We start from the raw sequence: 18,532 nt of genomic DNA, 5'->3' as shown, positions 1-18,532 counted from the left end.
TTGGAAGGGATCATAAGGACTATTTAGTTCCAACCCCTCTGCCATGTGCAGTAACACCTCCCGCTAGATTACTGAAAGCCTCATCCAGCCTGGCCCTGGAATCCCTGATCCCATGGATGGGACAACCACAGTTTCTCTAGGTAACCTATTTGAGTGTCTCACCATCCTCATCATGAAGAATTTCTTCCTTATTTCTAATCTATACCTACCCCATTTTTAGTTTTAAATGGTTCCCCTTTCTCTTGTCAAATAGGACAGTAGTAGAGAACTCAAAATATACAAACGAATGGAGCGTCCTGAAATCTCTGGCAAAGCCCCATTAGCAGGTAAAAGAATGTGCATGTAAACATGCAGTGGCAAAACCAACTAATTCCAGTTGACTTTGTATGAATTCTTAGGCTTGAGTTCTTTGGGTTAGTAAGCCTTCCTTTATCTATCTGGCAAGATACTGAAGCACTTAATTCCAGTCTTGTGGCCAGTACAAGTAAAATTAATAGAACAGTGTATGGGCTGTGTGCTTTAAAGAAATCCACTGCAAGTGTAGTTGGTTTCTGTGGAATTGTGTCCTAGGAATTCATATGGGACCAAGCCAACAGTATGGTTCTAGGCACTTCAGCCTACTTGGAAATTAACTCAGTTTGGTGGTTCATTAGAATTACAGAACTATGAAATCACTGACGTTGGAAAAGACCACCCAGATCATCCAATCCAACTGTCCACCAATCACCAATATTTCCCACTAAACCATGGCTCTCAATACAACGTCTAAACATTTATTGAACACCTCCAGGGACAGTAAGTCCACCACCTCCCTGGGCAGCGCATTCCAGCACCTAACCACTCTTTCAGGAAAAAAAAAAAAAAAAAAAAATTCCTTATGTCCACCCTGAATCTCTCTTGACTCAGCTTGAGGCCACTCCCTCTAGTCCTATTACTGGTTACATGGGAGAAGAGGCCAACTCCTATCTCTCTCTCTCTTCACAACCTCTTTTCAGGGAGTTGTAAAGAGCAATAAAGTCTCCCTCCAAACCTCCTCTTCTCCAGACTAATCAATCCCAGTTCCCTCAGCTGCTCCCCAGAAGACTTGTGTTCCAGACCCCTCACCAACTTTGTTGCCTTTCTCTGTCTTTCCTGTATTGAGTGGCCCAGAACAGAGCATAGTGGAGCCTCACCAGTACTGAGTACAGAAGGATGATAACTTCCCTGCTACTGTTGGCAACACTATTTCTGATACAAGCTAGGATGCCTTTGGCCATCTCGGCCACCTGGGCACACTGCTGGCTCATGTTCAGCCAAGCGTTGACCAACACCCCCGGGTCCATTTCTTCCGCACAGTTTCCCTACTCTACCTTAAAACTGTAATGTTGCCTGGGGTTGTTGTGGCCAAAGTGTAGAATTGAGTACTGGGTCTCATTGAACTTCATCCCATTGGCCTCAGCCCAGTGATCCTACCTGTCCAGATCCCTTTGTATGGCTTCCTACCCCCAGGCAGATCAGCACTTCCTCCCAACTTGGTGTCATCTGCAGATTTACTGAGGGTGCACTCAATGCCTTCATGCAGGTCATCATCAGATATTGAATATGACACGCCCCAGGGCCATCCTCTGGGGAGCACTAATCATAACTGGTTGCCAGCTGGATTTAACTCTGTTCACCACTGTGTATATATGCATGTGTATGTATGCATGTGTATGTATACATGTACGTGTAGTAACTTCTTTAATACTACTTATAGTTTTTATTGGGAAAGACAAATTTTGCAGGAATCTGCTCTTACTTTCAAGTCTTGTTCTAATCAGCCTTCGTCCCCCAAAACTAATCCTCTCTCAAGATCTGTGTGACTGATGCAGTATTGCAGTATTCTTTAATTTCTTCATGATCTTTCCTTTTGCTGCCTACTTCTGACTCTATCACACAGGCAGTCACCAAACCCTGCTTTGCATTCTGTCACCAGGGAAAAACAATACAGGCTAAATCACTTAACTCTTGCCTAAACCTTGCCAGTCTGGGCTGTGAGAACTACCTCCTGTCATTTCCATTATCGCTAAACATTATTTGATCTGATGTATAAAGACATGTTTTTAAATATGCAGATCTGGTTAACTTGCATCTTAGAACTTTAAAAATATCAGACAGTGAGATAGGTGCTTAGAAATGGTTTCTCAGCTCTGGTAGGGGGCCAACATGCTGGAAGAGGTTGGGTTTTGTACGTATTTGTGGCCTTTGAGTTGTTTGATCTTGCTTTTTTGTCTTGCCTTCATGGTCCTTTTGGGGAATTGAAAAATACAGAAGAATCTTAGCTTTCACTCGTCCATGTTTTTCATGTGAAGAATACATTGTGATTTTGTCCTTTCATTATGTCCCCAAGCTTTCTCCTTAAAGTGATTAGGGCTTTTTGTATCAGTTCATCATTGCTTTGCATCTCTCTTTCAATAGTTTGCTCTTGTGCCCCTTTTTCCTTTTAGCACATGCAGTTCTTCCCTCTTCCTACAACTGCTAGAAATTGTGTTTTGTTATCCTGGATAAACAAGTTTATCTTCTTCTTTGTGCTCACCTTGGTAGTATGGATGAAATAGGATTATTAGGCCAGTGACCAAATGAATACAATAACATCCAGCGTGTTCACTGGCAATAAGTCTGGCCAACAACTTGATGCTAGGGGGAAAATCCTTGAATATCGTAAATCTGTACAAAACGCTTTCATGAACCTATACTGATTTATGTTCTCTGAAACTTTGTTGGAAAGGGATTAAGCATTTGTTAAAAACAAGCAAAACCACTGGCCTTGGAAAGAGGCATTCTTTAGTAAATGGCACACAGCTGCTGTTGCTAAGAATTTCTTCCTTATGTGAGGGGAATAGTGGAAGAAGTGATGTTTTTCAGTAGAATACTTCTACTTTCTCCTAAAATTCCCTTGCTCATGGGGAAAATTAATCTTTTCATTTCCAGGAATCCTTGATTCAGACTTCCTTCTTATATTCGAGCCTGACCTTATTCCAGCAGAACTCTGCAGTAGCAGTCCAATTAAATTATTTTAATGTTTAGGTAAAATTAGTCCTGGAGATTATATTATATGAGGGTTCATTCTGAACAGACATCAAGTAGAACGAATTGTTTCCATAACAAAATGTTAGACATAACTGAAGTAAAAATAAATTAATAGAAATCTCGCAGTAGAAAACATTAAATCTGCTTCACTTCCCTTCCAAGTGGAAACTGATCCCTTACGATTGGCCACGTATTAATCTGTTAAGTTACTGCTAACTTAACAGATGTTAATCTTCTCACATGTTACCCTTTCCTAGTAATATCCGTGTTCACTGGCACCCTGTCAGTGTCTGCGTATTTTAAAACCTGCAAGTTTATGTGCACCTGCAATAGTCTGAGGACTCCTTAAACAAGGGTGTAAAACCCTGACATAAATTGGGATGTTGAAGAAGTATTATTGACTACAAAGGAAAACATAGCTGACTAAAATTGAACTATTTCTGTAATTCAAAATAAATGAGTCTTAAGCCCTTCTTTTTTTCACCAGGGTGTACACACAGCCTCTTAAAGCATGCGAGATGAAGTTTAGGTTCAATCAGTAAGCTCCATTACAGTCTGTAGGAACTATGCTGATTTACTCTAGCTGAGGAACTGGCCCTTTATTTGTAATAAATAAAAATAAAAATGCTTGTTTAACCTCAAAAATATAAATAACATCAACTCATGACTTGCCTGTTTTTACTGGAGATTCTTTTGGATGACTGGAAAAAGTTGTTCTGAGTTAAAACAATAATAATTAAAAAAAAAATAGCATGGAGAGTGGGCCAAACAAATGCCAGAGGACAGTTTAAAACTGTTGAGGACAGATGTCCAGAGTGTTCTCTGAGCCAGTTCAGAGAAATATATGATGCTGTGACCCACTTATAAATTCTGGTGACACTGACAGTTATCATTTGGTTAACTGGATAAACAGAAAAGTATCAGTTAACAGTAACAGTGACATTTAAAATGTCTGTTTAGTCATGATGATTAACTGGGGGCAATCATAAATGGATAAATAAGTAAAAAGAGGAAATCTGTGGAAGACAAATCTTTTCAAACCAGGTGAAGGAAAATCAGAGTGTTCTGTTGTTGTCTGAAAAGCCATTTATGAATTACTGCTAACACCAGAAAGTCTGGATTAAAAGATAAGCAGCAACTTAATTCTCAAGAGAAGATGCATAGGGATACAAGCATACACCCCTAGTCAGGAGTGCGGAGATACCAACAGACTAGCTTGGGAATCCTCAGTCAACCACCCCCAGTAGCTTCTCTCCTGTCTTCCTTGGAAAAGCCTGAAGTTCAACAGCCTCTAACATGCAGATAAGTACAGTGCTGATCCTCCAGCAAAACATCAGCTATCCTGAATCCTACCATTGTGTCCTGAAAGATTATATCAGTCTAAAACTTTTCCCGCCCTTCATCTTTCCATGTTCATTTGAATCTTGTTCTTCCACTTTCTTGTTAAAAGTTCTTTGAAGGTATGGGCAGAATTAAAGCAGTAGAGAGCTGAATGTTTTCTGACTGAACTTCTAGCAGTATGGATGGGCATTCACTGTGATTGCACCTTATAGATAAAATCCATGTGTGATCAAGACCTTCCATGGTTTTGGTCATGTACAGTCAGAGGTACAGTCCTTATTCCAAAATAAAGATTATCAAACTAATCTGGGGGGAAAAAACGTTGCAGGCAAGAGGTTCCTTAAAGTGATATACATTTGATAGCTTTGCACAACAGTGCAAGAAAATAGTAGATTCCAAACAAACAGCACTGTGAATAACTGGTGAAATAAAAGCTGCAGCAAATCCCCAGGAGCTTCAAGTTCTTAGCCTGAAAAATCTTGAATGTCTTGCTGGGTGGTCTCATAGCCTAAATATTTTGCATGCAAAAACCATCAGTACTGTCTTTGGGGCTGCCTTCACTGAGTTAAGCAGAAGTTTTTTCTACTTTTCCTTAGAAAAATGGTTCTTTGATGAAAGCATCATCTTCAAACTGAGTCAAAGTAATTTCCGTACTAGTAGTGACTCTTGTAATGTGAACTCCTCAAGTAAATATCTTCCACTGAAGAGAAGGACATACGTACTTTGCATTAAACTAAAGGACCCAAGGAGACTTGTTAACTTCTGCAATTTACAATATAGGGTGTAGCTACTATGCTTGTTCTTTAATTTGGCACACCTTATAGCAATAACTGTAAGAAGCTGGTATCTTTAATGATAGTCTGTTCTTTCTAAGCAACAGACTCCTTTGTCATGAAATGTGGGCCCTTTGCAAAGCAATTCACTTATTGCTACTATTTGAATAGCAGTTTCAACTGCTGACTGCCAGCTCCGAATGCAGTAGATAACCCATACTGAGATGTTTCAGGAGGGAATACCACAAGGGAATAACTACACTTGTGTAACTGCTATGACATAGCCCTTAAGAAGCCACAGTAAGTTTCCTGCTGACATTGCAGTTTAATGTAACTTTTCCACTGGGTGAGATGTGAATGCCCAGAAGCATTCACCATCATGGGAATGCTGTGAATCTCCTTTGACTTGCTTAAACTCTAGGAAAAAAAAACCTTGTAAGTGATTGTGTGCCCTGACAGTAACATTTTAAAAGGACAAGACCACTTATAGCTGTGTATTTTTACTCTCGCTGAGGTTCAGCACGGAGTGTATGGTCTTTACATTGAAGTGTATAAATAGACTTCTGTTATCACTGGGCATGACAAACACTCCAGTCATATCAGCACTGGTGTGGCTTACTCTTGAGTACGCTAGCTCAAGTTGCTCTTATTATTAGAAATTGTCTACAACCATTTCACTAGCAGTGTTGCACAGCTCTTTCTTAGAGACCTTCTACGCATTTTCATAGAAGTTTTACTCAGAGCTCATGGTAAATAAAGCTGTTCCCAAACTTAGAAGTGCAGAGAGCCAAAAAACACAATTTATCAAATTTCCAAAATAAATAAGGCATGCTTCAAAGTAGATGATCTACTGGCAAGGGGATGCCATGAACGTTAGTTGATAAGGGAATGTGGACTTTGAGACGTGTTGACTGATACAGCACTCAAGGGAGTGGAAAAGAGAAAGTTGTGGAAGATAGAAAAATCTGTCAGCTGATACCCGTGTAGGATTATTATTATTTTAGTTCTGTGAAGATATCTTCCCAATGGATTGCAGGGAAGAAAACACTCGAACTTATGATGAAATTTGCTTTATGAATTTATACTAACAGTTTTATGAATTTCCTATGCAATGGTGGGTGAGCTTTTTCTAAAATGCCTGCTATATTTGTTGCCTTGGCTTTGATTTTTGTAGCTACAAGTGGTTTTCACTTTGAAAAATCTGCCCTTTTTTTCTCAATTAGAGTATCCAGGAGCTGATGCAACAGAGTTGATAGGTACTTTTGGTCTTAAGCTTGATCTTCACTCCAATACTTCTCTATAATTGAGGATAATCGCATTCAAAATAGACTTATTATTATTATACTATTGATTTTTTTGTTGTTGTTTTGCACTTCTGTAGGCATTTCGAGACTTCACTTTTTCTTTTTTCTATTTCCTCTCTAAGAAATGTATTTCTTATTCTCAGAGGATAAGTCATCTGCTCATTCTGTTGCTAGTAAATCAAGGAACGTTTCCAGTAAGAGGCCATGTGTCATGATGCACTAGCACTGCTGTCCCACCATTATAAATAGATTCTTGCATGGACCTCAGAAGGGTAAGCAGACATTCAAGATTACTGTAGTCACACAGGAGAAGAATAACAACTCTCAACGCTAATGCCAGGACAAAGTGTTCAGTTATCCAAAGGGCTGTTTTTTCTCTTGGAAGGCTTGGCTTGTGTGATTTTCCTCTGGCATGTGGACAAACTGCTGCTACTCAACATGTGCGTTAGTATTACTATTAGCTTTTAGGAGGAGAAGGAAAAGTTTTACTGTTACGGTATCCTCTGGTTTTCGTGTTGCTATGTTTTTTCCACAGTTTCTGTCACCAGATATGCACAGCTCTGTGTATATAAGCTCTCACTGTAATCTGTGTTTAAGAAATCTGCTAGTTGTGTCATATAAGCAACTCAGCAATATTTGAAAATCTTACACTTGGGCCTCCTTGAGTGCTTTTAAGAAAAACAGTTGTATAGTCAGAAAATGATAGTACTTGCAAAGTAGATGTTAAACCTGACCAAACTGAGGTGGTTATAGAGGGACCTTGTAATAGGACTTGCAATGTTTGTTTGTTTTCCAAGCATACTATGCAATTTTCTTAAACCCTTTCCTCTTTCTCTCTGCCATCTGCTAGAATAGAGCAAGGCAGGTGTGTGTCTGTAAAAATCTCACTGAACTTCTCTGACATGCGGCTTTGAGAAGCAACTCCCAGTAAATGCTGATGCGGTGCTTGGCCCTGTCCTCAGGCTGCAGTTATCTGTGTTGCTGCTCTGTGGGAGGTTTCCACCTCCAAAGCTGCAGCAAGGAAGTGCTTGAATCTCAGTTGCTGCAGTCTGAAGCCCAGCATTTTAGCTTCAAGCACTGATGGTAAAAAGGTGTATCAAATATGCAAAAATCAGATTTGGGAACAGTAGGTTTGGCAGGATGCAAAGCACGGCTAGAAGCTGTGTGTGGTTATGACTTGAACCACCACAGCCACATTTGCCTTTTACTGAATCATGTGACAGTATAAATGTCTGGAAAATAAAAGCAAGAGAAGCCTTACTGGCTTTGTGGATATCAAATAAACATAGGGCTCTTCTACTCACAAAGTAAAAGTTTGATTGCAGCTAAAGAAATTTTGTATGTAGTATTTCCTGAGGGCTTGATCTCATGTACTAACGGGGTCAGTGAGTTCTCAGGAGGTTCCTGGCATGTACTTACAATTTCCTATTTTTTAAAGGTATTTCAAGTAGGACTTAGTGTTAGGAAAATATTTCTTTTCTTGAAACTTCAGATTGCATGGGTATAATAAAACATTTAGGCTGCAAAACAGAGCATTTTTGATTTTGGTCTCCTTGTATAGCCTGTGTAAGTCCTGGAGAGCTACAGTAAGAAGAGGCAGCACAATCTGTGTGCGTTTGCTCAGCATTCCCACTTGTAAGGCATTTTTTTCAACCGATGAATATTTGCCAGGTTTAAACTGTTTGGCCTTGGTACTTTTGTGGCAGGTTTCCCTGGCTGAATGAAACTTCCCAGAAACACCGAAAATGGTGTTTCGGGGTAAGTTTAGGTTGGATATCAGGAAACACTTCTTTACAGAAAGGGTTGTTAAGCACTGGAATAGGCTCCCCAGGGAGGTGGTTGAGTCACCATCCCTGGATGTGTTTAAATACTATTTGGATGTGGTGCTCAGGGACATGATTTAGCGGAGGGTTGTTAGACTTAGGGTGGCATGGTTAGTTCATGGTTGGACTTGATGATCTTTATTGAGAATGCTTTAAAATCGGCTCTGTATCCGTCCCTTGAAGCACGAGGGGCCGCTCGTTATCTCGAAGCACTGATAGGGATGTGAGAACAGGCAGTGTGCCAACAGGACGCTTTCGCCTGCGGAACCAACGTTTCGCTCCGCTCCGTCGCCCGCTAGATGGCACCGCGGCTCCGTGTCACCGCTGTTCTGTGCCGCACGGCCTGGGCGTCCAGCCCCGATCCTCGGCGGAGCTTCATGCTTCAGCTGGCTGTAAAGTAACAGCCGGTTATATCTTTTTCCAAACTGTTATATAAACGGTGGCACTTCTGTACACCGTCTTTTGGTTTGGGATCTTCACTTTGCATTCTTGAAAACTATGTATATGGGATTACCTATTGCATATTGCACTCAAAAATCTGAGCTAACAAAGCTTTATTAAGGCCGTACAGTCAAGCACACATTATGTTTAACATCATGTACATCCTTTCTACAGGCATAAAAAACCATAGTGTTTATGTATGCTAACATGCTACTTATTTCCACCATGGCTTTCATCCTCAGCTGCAGTGGTCATTCCTTAATCAGAGATACTGTGTCTTTGTACTGTTTGTATTCTCTCATGATGACTGAGTTGGCAATCTTTCTGGACACTTTTGCAATACTTTACAGTACCCAGTAAAAAATCAAGCAATGTTACTGTGTAACAAAGGAAGTGTTGTAATACAAAGGCCCAAACTGGCATTAATTTTGGTGGTCACACTGAGATGTCTTGAAAATGCTTCTCAAAGCATTTTTATACCATATTAGGTTTTCAGAAAAACGTTATAATACATTGAACTTTGGCTGCAACTGTGAGGACTCAGTAAACTTGGCCAGACATTTCAAATGGGACGTGTGAAATGTGAGAGATTTGGTCATCATCCCATTAGTGAAGGTTTCTGTTCAAAGCCCTGCATTGCATTATGCACAGAAGCAGACACAGGACCTCATTCTTCAGGCAGCATTCAACTGCCTTGGCCCTAGGAATATCTATTTTTCCTCCCTACAGTGCTCTCATTAATCTGCCACCTGTCTTATGAGTTATTAAAAAAAAAATAATGAGACAAAGATTGGAAGGGCAATAGTTGTCTTGGCCATACAGCTGAGATCACTGTAGAGTAATGTACATCTCAAGGACTAAGCACAGCAGAGAGCACATTAAGACAGGACAGGCATTTATATTTGTGATACACTTTATCTTATTATATTTGCAATAAGGACATTAATTTTTTAATATTTTGTGCGATTTCCTAGGTTTTTAGAAAAACAGACTAAAACCACACAGAACTATGTGTTTTGTGGAATCATAACACCCACAGGGGTCATCAGCAAGACAGCAATTTCTGGAACCACCCAACATCTGCTACTTGAGCTGTGTAATTGACAGTGCTAGCACAAACTTACTTTTTTTACACTGATTGTCAGTAGAAAGGAAGAAGGGATGTGAATTCCCTGGATTCCCTTACTTGTTGCTGGAAATAGAGAAACTTTCCCATACCACCCAAATCCCTGGGAGAGGAGTCTCGGCTGATTGATCATATCATCAAAGACCCAACCTTCCTGTCCTTTTTTTCCTCCTTATTTCCCTTCTTTAGTATTCTGTCTCGACCTCTTCACTGCCACTGTTCCACCCCATCCAATATTCTTCCTTGAATCCTTCATCTTGTCTCCCTTCATTGTTTGTAGCTGCCTTCTCTCCCTGGCCAATCTCCCAGCTCACTCTTGGTTCAGTTTTACTTGATTTGCTGTCCTGTGAAATCAGTGCTCTCCAGAGTTAGTTTACATGAGCTGATATCAATTAAAAACCTACAAGTTTCCTGTTAACCTCCTGATTATTTCTGATGTCAGGCTCTTAGACTGGGTAATACTGTGCTGCCCCTCTGCTCCCACTCTGAATTTCTTCCACTTCCAGTACCCGTTTTTTCCTTCTCAGCCTGTGTTAACAGGGTCTTTTCTATTCTTGCAGACCTTAACTGTGGGGTATTTTCCTGAATGTAATCTCCCCCCAGGTCGAGTTATTGTCATGCCTGTATTTAAATTAGGTACGTCTTATGTTCAGATCAGATGATCTTTACCTGCTTTTTTTAGTATACCTGAAAGAAGCTTTCAGTTCCTGAAAGTTCTCAAAGAGGATACATTGCTGTTGAATGAGAAAGGACTGCATTCAAGTCTGTCTTGAATTCTGTGGTCAAATCAGCTTGGCTGAATTACTATGAGACAGAAAGTGGACAGCATATCTTCTAGCTCATTCACCTCAGTACTAGATGTAATAGAATCATGGATTTGAACTCCAGAGGGGATGATCAAATCATCTTGTTTGAACACTTACATGCTGCGAGCCCTTATGTTTCATTCCCTTCATATATATTGGATTTGATAAATTGAATTTTGGCACTGAGATGATCATAGCTTCTAAACGAGGATTGGAAAGCCTGAGGAAACACACACACACACACACTTGGGTGAAAAACAATGTGAATCACTGCATTTTTCAATATCACAGTGCTCTTCCAAGAGCTGATAAGATGACCATGGGTAATACAATTACAAATTGAATAAAGAGCTGATGTCAGAGTATTTGTATATATGCATTTCTTGTTGCACTATTTTCTTCTGCACTATTTTCTTTTACTCCAAGACCTCAGGAGTGAAAATTTTGCTACTACTTAGGGTTGAGCAGTTTTCTTTTTCATACCAGCAGAAATTAGGAGTAAATTAATTCCCATTAAGCTGAATTTTATCCTCTCCTCTTTATACTGAATGCCATTTAAATACACAATTATAAACCTACAGGATGCAAAAATATGTCCCCAAGGGCAGGCATCAGCTGAAGCTGCATGGAAGGATTGATTTGGTTAAGCTTGAGTTCTTCATTGTTTCTTCACTTACAACAACAATGAAATTATGTGTACTGTACTTGGATAAGTTCTATGGTATTTAGACACTGATAAGTGGGGTAAGCTATTCTAAGGAAGCCTGATTTGTGTGTTTTTATGCTTCATGGCCAGACAGTCTAATTGATTTTCTGAATTAGTTTTTTCTTAAAGCTGTATCGTGCTTAATTTAAAAGTAATTTCACTAATGATATGTCCACTAGCATATACCATTAGCAGTTTAGGAGCTGAGGTGTCCAAGTTGTCCCCATCATGTGTTGTCACTGCACATAATAGCCTCTGGTATGCAGGAGGTCATATGAGAAGGTGTTCTGATCCTGTCTGGACTAAGTCTCTGAATAATGGTAGACATCTGCTGCCAAGTGTTTACAATGAAAATAGATATGGCAGATGGTGAGGAAACATGGAAGCACTCTTAATTCCCACTTTATGGCTGAATGACTGAGAAACTGATATGCAACTTGCCCAGGGTCACAAAGAGGTTGGGTTAGCCCAGGAGTTAGGCTGAGGCCCAGATGAACAATTTGGTCACAAGTTGCCCATCTTCTGTAGCCCCTTGTGGTTAACAGGCTGGTGGGTGCAGAGGCAGGATACCACTGCCGGTTGCTCTTCAACTGCTTTGGAGTAAGTAATCCTGCTGTACTGAAGGTGCTGGACTTGCCCAGTTTCTGTGCGTGTGCCCTGGACATTTAAAGCTCTGTTTCTGACTAAGATATGAACTGCCTTAAGTGAGACATCAAAGGGAAGATGCATCTCAAAAGTCGTAACGTTGGAGTTTTCCATGCCTGTCCCAACTACTATGCTCCTTCTTGTGCCATCTTAGGCTCTGCAAAGTAGGCAAGCGAGGGAAATGAGTGCTGCTGTCTGTTCAGCTAACTGATCATTGAAGTACTTGTCCAGGGTGCTTGAATGGATTTAGACCTGTGGCTTAGAAGAGTGCCCTGGTCCCTAAGCTGTAGTGCTCTGATCTGGGACCATGCTTGCTTCCCTTTATTTGATATAAAATACAGTGGCTTCCCTGCTCATTATGCTGGGCTTTTTAGAATTTCATTCCAAAGCATCCACGTTTCTTCACATGCTTCCATAAGGAACACAGCAGCATGCACAGGCTGATCAGGTGTAGCAGTACTTACAGTCGCAGTGACTTGCTCACAGTCTCCGTGCTCATATCTGTAGTTTCATCTGCCCGAACTCAGAGCTGTCTAACTCAAAACAAGTGGCTGCACTTCTGCTGTGTTTTTTCTGAAATTTCTTCCTGAGCAGTGAAAAGAAATCAACAAGAGCTCTTAAAGACTTTCAAAGCATCAGAGAGAGCACAAAGGGGAGCACTGATTTCCCACTGGTTTGTGCAGAAGATTTACCGTGCCTCAGGTTCCAAATTGTTAGCTGGAAACAATGCACCCTCACACAGGGGAAGGTGAAAAAGAAGTATATTTGTTATTCTTCTACACATGTGCAAATGTAGAAAAATCAACAGGAGATTCGAGTGCTGTTAAAACAGCTGTGGTAGCCCCAAATGTTTTTAGGTATTTCATGTTCTATTTCTGTTGCAGAGGAGGAGCGCTGCTCCTTTCTCTCATTTCAAATCCTAATGTTACACCTTACAGCTAAGATTTTGATGTAGCACGAAGTGAAAATGACAGTGAAACGTTCTAATGTTTCCTTATTTGATTCCTTTGGACCAAAGCGCATTTGTTGCTGTCTGGTTTGTATGCAGTCTGCAGTCTCTCCAGCTGTTTTCCCTCCTGTTCTTGTGATTCTTTTAAAGTTCTTAAATCCCTGGAAATTCTGAAACAGGGATGAAAGTTGAGGAGCAGATAGCAAGACCCCAACCTCTGTCATAGTATCTCTTTAAATGTATGTTCTTGTACTTTTAAACTACAGGGAAAAAAACACCTTTGCACTGCTGTAGCAATAGAGCCACATTCAGGAATTCAAATGAACTAATACCTCAAATTGCAGATTTAAGTTACAAATTATCTGGCTATGATTTCTTTTTTTTTCTGGTTTGCTCTCAGTGGGAGGCTGGGCTTATTTCCAAGGCTGAGGCAAAAACAGAGCTTTTTTCTTTTCCAAAAAGATGTAAAGGGTTGTTTTGCGTTAATAAAAAAGGCTTTATTTTCATACCAGTGCATTCAACAGATGCTAGTCTTAATGAACAATACATCTGGGGATTTATTTTTTAGTTTTATATATATAAAAAAATACTGAAAAAATTATAAGCCATGCAGAAATCCTCTTTCATGTTTTTCGTTTACATCAAAGATGAAATAAGCATTGCACTAAGCTGTGTGTCATTTGTCAGTGTGTGTTTTCCCATTGGCTTCAGAGGAAAAAGGTGCTTAGAGTTTGCTTTCTGCTGCTGTTATAGAAGTTTGTATAAATAACTGATACTTGAGGATTTAGACAAAACCGAGACTAGTTTAAGTACACTCACAAAGATATAAATGATGTGGTATGTACAGGTTTACTTCATACTGTATGTTTGACACATTAACTCCTGCCTAATCCCCAGGTGAGTCAACTACTGTGAAGCCGACAGTAGTTTGCACAGTTGTGTATAATTCAACTGACTCTTGAGTAGTTATGCTAAATCAAATTAGTCTGTGCATCACTTATCCACATGCCTGTATGTTAAAGAAAGGTGGGTAGTAGATTAGCATGCAATTAATATTAGTAATCTTTATTTGTTTCTTTACTTGGCATTTGAATAAGTCATTCAGCTAACATCTACCTTACTTTGACTACCTTCTAAAAACTGAAGTGCATCAGTTTGAGGGGTATTAACAGCTTTCAAAACTGTCTGCTTGTTCTTAAAGTATTAAAATAATAAAAATAAAAAGGCACAGAAACATTATTGAGCATGTATTCCATTTCCAGAAGGGGGGTGGGAGGAAGAGGAAATCTATTATTTAAGAAAGAAATACAGCCAGTGTGATAAAAGTGCCTTCCCACGTCTTCTGGCCAGGTTCTACGTGCATATAAATGTTTCACGTTAAGCTTTAAGATCAAGGACAAGTCTGTAGGGAACCTTGTTTCCTGGGGATCTGCTTGCAAGAGTAGCTCCCAAGTACTGACTTCCCATTTTTTATTTGGTTATTAAGGATGAAAGGCTACATCATTTTCTGGAATAGCAGTTCCTTGCATGCCATTATCTTTGTCCACAGCTATGAAACATGCATTTCCATAGGTTCATGTGGATACTTAGCCTAATTCAGCTCTGCCACTATCACTGCTCCTTTATACATGCTTAATTTAAAGGATCACCTTTATATCAAGGATCACCTTTATATCACATTGTAGATTGAACAAAGGATATGTGGTTCAGTAGTCGAGAAATTGTCTCTTTATAATGGGTCTCCAGCCTGTGTACCTCAGAGCTCACTCTGTTGTGAAAAGAAAACACTGGAAGTTTAATTTTCTGAAATAACTCATTCCTGTCAATGTGTTTATGTATACGCAGCCTTGCAAGTGAAAATCACTAGTATGAAGTTTTGCACACTACCAAATGTGTACAGAAACAGTGGAAAAAATGCAACGGAAACCTATTTGTACTAGATTACACAAGCAAATCATCCATAGTTTTAGAAATTCTGGCACTTACTTATCACAGCTAACCTGCATAAATATTGCTTCAACAAAAGTCAAAGCCTTAAAAAAAATAAATAAATAAGACTGACATGATTAGCATGAATGTTTAAAATACCCACATAACAAGCTTAGTAAATGTATCTTTGGCTTGGAAAAAAAATTCCCTTTTAGTTACTCTATTTTGTTACTTGGCTATTCTTTATACTTCTGTTTAAACGCTATCAACATGAATGCCTCTGAAATTGGAATAAAACATTTGCACTTATTCTTTTTACAATAACAGTAAACAATTCAAGCTGAAAAGCTCTGGCAAAATACTAAGCTATAACCAATGTAAATAACACTGTCTGTGCTCAATTGAATGTAACATCACTGTAAGACGGTAAATGGCAGTTACTTTCATATAAGGAGTATCAAGGAAAGCAAGTTAGATTAGATGCAAATGTTTAGAATGGAACAAACCTTGCAAAACAATGTGAGATCTGGTAACTTACCAAGAATGTGGGTAAGCGTAGGTTTTCTTTCTTTTGCACAGGGCTGGAATATCCAACCTGTAGATCTTTCTCTTCCCCTGACCTGCCTGCTTCAGTGTCTTGCCCTTAAATGTGTTTAAAGGTATTTCTTATACATCAAGGATGCCTGAAAGGAGTTGTTGTGGAGATGCTTGGGAAGCAGATGATGGTAACCTGTTGTCTGGAAAATACGTACTTGTGCAATTTGTCTAACATGCCACCATCAAACATAAACTTAGCAAAGACTGATTTATATTCTGCACCCCTCACGTATTGCTGCTGGATCTCTTTTCTGCAGCTTCTAGGGGAGAGCAATTGTGTTGCTCAAAACCAGACACAGGGTACTGTGTGGAAAAGGGAAACATGTTTGTGCCTATACCCAAATTTTGATTGCAGGACCCAAATGCCCATACACTTAAGTGTGTATGTATGAGTATGCCTATATATAAAACCCTAGCTTCTAACTCTTCTGACATAGACATACGGACATACACATTTCAGCATCCTTCTCCTGAGACATATGAACTGATTTCTGGTGTGATGTTCCTTTTCAAAAAATGAGAACTTCTAAGGAGAGAAAGGTACATTTATTTGAAAGTAATCAAACAAAACAGTGAAGCAGAACTAATAATTGCAACTATTTGCCATTTTTACATTAAATTCACTTTGACTCCTCTTGTTTGCTGTTTCCAAAACTTCTTGTGCCTTTTTTCTTCCTTTGTTTGTTTATCAGGAGCTCTATATAGAATTCCTAAAAATTGAAGGTAACCTATTGGTCTGCATAAATATGATTAAAAGGAATTTCCATGCAAACATATGAAAGCAATAAGAAGAAAAGGGAGTAAGCGCAACTCTTTATATTATTCATGGTGAAAACAAGACAAAACCACACAGCTTTGATAATTTTCTATCTGATAATGGCATACATCATTTTGAAAAGCTCTTGTGAGATATTCCACAAAAAGCTGCTTAAGTCAGATAAGAATTTATTTTCAGAGCTTGCTCTTGCTTTGCCTTTCCTATAATGCAATGCCCATGGAGAAAACATCGTTATCGACTTTTGTTTACTTTGCTAATTAAAAAAGTAACATCTGGAAAAGTTTCGACTCCTTGTTTCTGTGCTGGGAAATCTGAGGCTTAGCCAGCTAAACTGAGCTAACTATATCTAGCTTTACCAAAGCTATTCTTTTTCTCCATCTGCTCTTACTTACAGCACTTTTATATAAAATACAATGAACTTCATTAAAAAGTTTTCTTAAGATGGAAACTAACTGGAGGACTTTCAAGTAGCAAAAGATAAAAATGTGATTTAAATTCTTCTAGTTCAGAGGACAAGCACAGATAAAAGCACAGTAAACAGGAGACTAATAGCCTTGGCGCAGGAGGCAGATTGGCCTGGTCTGCTGCCCTGGCAGCTCCTCTCCTAGGTCTTTGCAATGGGTTACTGGAGTTCAGATGGTGTTTGTTAGAATAGTCCAGGTGAGGATTGTTAGTGGAAACAGTCAAGGGCTAAGATTTCAAAGAATCAGGGCCTCTGCTCAGAAAAATCTTAGACTCGTGGATAAACACAGTCCATTAACAAAAATGAACTCTTACACTTTTATTCCTAATTTAGCAAAGCATTTACTTGCTTTTCTAGTTTGAGGAATGTGTTTAAACACTGCACTAGGGAAAGCATATACTCTTGGGATAGCACTTTTCTCTGTGCAGCATGGGGATACATTTCCATGGACTTCCTGAGAATTTCAACTTAGAAAATCTATTCTGTGGGGACCTGAAGTACTGTTCCACTTTGCTCTCTGCTCCTAACAGGTTGTTTTGAGGTGGGGAATGTTTTGCTTACTGCAGTTTACTGTTAAGTGCTTCATGGCCTGACGTGAACTGAGTATTTGGTAGGCAGTTCCGATCTGGGCTTCCATGATTACAGGGTGGTTGAATTGCTAGCCAGTGTGAAAGTTCATGTCTTTATGTTATTTAATGTTTGTCTCCAAATTTGTCCTCCCCTTCACAAGTATTCTCTTTCTGATTTTCTAGATTTCTTCTTGTTCTTTTTCTTTTTTTCCCCTTCAAGAAGCTTTTCTAATTACAGTGAATATTTAACTTTTTTTTTTTTTTCTCCTACTTCTGGTAATCTTAACAAATGCATCAAAATACTTTTACTTCCAGTACTCTTTTATTACTAAAATCCTCTTGTTCCTAATCTCTTGAATTTTGATTGCACTGTCTTTTCTCTGTCCCCTTTTTTATCATCCAATCTTTATTTTCCTTCTTCACTTTTTGTCTTTCTTAATTTCCCTTTAATTGTTCCTACCGTTGATTTTGTCTTCTTTCTCTGAAGTTGTTCTGTTCCATTTCCCCTTTTCTGATTCATTGAAGCCTGAAAAAGATTTGTTTCTCTTTTTTTCTTCTTAGGCTCTGTAATCCTTCTCCACTCTCAGAACTATGGAGGAGCGAGGTGGAGCCTTGTACTTCTGAGAAAGGATATAAAGCTGCTGGCATTTGCCCACTATAAGGAACAAGGACCTGCTCACAGAAAACAAACAAACAAACAAAAAAAGCAAAATGAAGAATCTCAAAGGAGTCCCCTTGAGAGCTGAAAACTGACTTTCCCTGACGTGGAAAAAAAAAGTAGTTTACACCATTTCAACAGATCCTGATTGCTCCAAGGTAAGCCTTCTTTATTGATAATGTAAGTGATTTAGTGTGCTTACAACTGTGAAATTCAAAGCTGTTTACTAAGAGAAAGTGAAGTTTTAAAAGTAACGTGCCTGCCTAGAAAGTGTACTGTGACATGCAGGGAGCTTGACTTCAGTCTGATACGTTTTCATGCTTTCCCTGCAAATCGAAGCGCGTGGTCATTAACGCAGTAAATCACAGTAACGCGTTATGATCTGATCTGGCATTTATAAGGAAATAGAGTGTCTAGCCCTGGCTGCCTCTCCTACAGGTCATTTGTCCTAGTGGTAAAGAGAGTGGTTGTTCCCAAGGGAAGGGAAAGCCGCCCATTATGTCAGCTCACACCCTGGAAAAGGCTACCGATTTCAGTGCATCTGTTTGTGATGTGCCCTCTAAACGGGGTCAGTGT

The 18,532-nt window shown here is 39.4% G+C and overlaps 1 protein-coding gene across 9 annotated transcripts in view; it reads left to right on the top strand.

Moving 5' to 3' along the window:
- The window catches only part of TTC29 (tetratricopeptide repeat domain 29), a 238,501-nt gene that overhangs the window by 30,347 nt on the left and 189,622 nt on the right, over window positions 1-18,532 (top strand). For 8 of the 9 annotated variants that reach the window (XR_005859936.2, XM_046940595.1, XM_040700311.2 and 5 more), the window contains exon 1: window positions 17,958-18,114. The gene's annotated coding sequence lies outside the window, so the exon portion shown is untranslated. Of the gene's footprint in view, window positions 1-17,859; window positions 18,115-18,532 lie in introns of those variants that run through there. The other variant, XM_040700300.2, reaches the window with a different exon arrangement.

Source organism: Gallus gallus, chromosome 4 (genome assembly GCF_016699485.2).
Source record: "Gallus gallus isolate bGalGal1 chromosome 4, bGalGal1.mat.broiler.GRCg7b, whole genome shotgun sequence".
Lineage (NCBI taxonomy): Eukaryota > Metazoa > Chordata > Aves > Galliformes > Phasianidae > Gallus > Gallus gallus.
The sequence above is the reverse complement of the archived record's forward strand: the minus strand, read 5'-3'. Positions and strand labels throughout refer to the sequence as shown.